Source organism: Amphimedon queenslandica, unplaced genomic scaffold (assembly GCF_000090795.2).
Source record: "Amphimedon queenslandica unplaced genomic scaffold, v1.1 AMPQUscaffold_12838, whole genome shotgun sequence".
Taxonomy (NCBI): domain Eukaryota; kingdom Metazoa; phylum Porifera; class Demospongiae; order Haplosclerida; family Niphatidae; genus Amphimedon; species Amphimedon queenslandica.
In genome coordinates this window covers 30717-32646 of record NW_003546926.1, presented here as the reverse complement: position 1 = coordinate 32646, position 1930 = coordinate 30717, and positions in this window count along the sequence as shown.

Genomic DNA, 1930 nt, shown 5'->3' with positions numbered 1-1930 from the left:
GTTGTTACAGCCAGTACTTCGTAGTCCATCTCTAATCATACACATCTGCACATGCTACTCGACATGCTACCACGTGTGTAGTATAACCACGCCCAAGTCAGATGACTAATAATTTATTCATGAAATTCATAGAAATAGTATACAGAGGTAAAACGGATTGTGACATTTAGCTGATACGCGCTCATGCATCAATGCAGTATAGGCAAGTAAGACACTCTCCTCCTCCATTATATACTCTTGATGTATGTCATATGTCATATGACATATGACATAATTATGTACATGTACATATGTATATGTATATATGTCATATGTGTATATATATATATATATATATATATATACTGTAGGACAATTAATTTTCGCGATTGCTAATAAGAAATTAAGAATGTCCATTGAAACAGTTTAGATAGTTGCTATGGCGATTGACCATGTGTTTATTCATTTATAGTGTTCAGCAGCTAATCAGCTATCTTTAGCAGCTTTAGTGGAGCCATCCAGCTCTTTTATCCCGTTATATTCTTGTATAGACCACTACCTTTGAGCTCTTTGCTGCAAAATCAGTGCTGGTCTGTCGGTCATGATTATAAACCACACCCAAGTCAATAAACATAATGGCTTCTCATTATACAAGCCATATAGAACATGACCTTTCCCTCGTGGGTGTATCAGATATACACTCAAATGATATTCATAATCCCTCGGGCTACGCCCTCGGGATTATGAATATCATTTTCGTGTATATCTGATACACCACTCGGGGTCATGTTCTATATATTACATGCATTATGTTATATGTCAGTTCACAGCAGTGGCATAGCCAGACCCTTTTTGAAGCCTAGGCCATGAAAGAAAAATAATTAGTGCATGAAGCACACTGAAAAAATTGTCACACTATTAACGACATTCTTGATGGGTGTGGTCAATTAAACTACTGAAAAATGACTGCTTATAAGTAAAATTTGCACAAGATTACTTGTTTTTGTAAAAGATCTCACAAAATACTATTGCTAAACAATCAAATCAAGGAAAGATGTCATACTCTTGTAGAGCAGTGCTCAATAATCACTGGTAAACAATTGATCATTGATATTTCAGTTGTCTAATAATATTTGACCTGGAATCTGATACCTGGGCCCAGGCACAGCAGGCCCAGGTGTAGCTATGCCACTGGTTCACAGTATGACACTATAAAAGTAGATAACACTATCACTGATGAAACATTAACAATACAATAGAACCACCCACACTTTGATTAAAAATTACACATTACAATATTTTGTGTGTACTATGACAGTTTTAACACGAGAGTTAAATTTGTACATACATGTATTTTGTTATTCTTCACATGATGTGAAATAAAATGTTTATTTTGTTTGTTGATGGTGAGGATTAGAATTGATTTTACAATTACAATAAATGTAACGATCATCTACATATGAAATGATGCAATTTCTCATTTTTATAAGTAACTGTATAAACATCATGTATCAGTAATTACTTGTATACTTCTCTTTATCTACAGATTCCTCTACCTGAATCTATTACTGGTAGATACCAGCACTCACTCACAGCAGTCACAATGTCACCACACTGTGTGTGGCTAGTAATTGTTGGAGGATTTGAAAGGTATAGTATGAAAGTATTTGGAGGAGTGAAGAAACCATGGCATGTATATGCCACTGATACTAATAGACTAATAATGATAATTGAATTAGGTAAGATAATATTAATCAAATGTAAGGATATGAGCATTACGTTAAATAATATCACACTCATTTTTATACAATGTAGTATGTACCTGGTACATTATTTGTAAATTTCAGTTCCTAATATGACATACATTTTCCATTCATTTTGTATACTGTACACACTACAATACCACTGTATGTGTGGGTGTGTATTTACAACCACTATAAATGATACCATT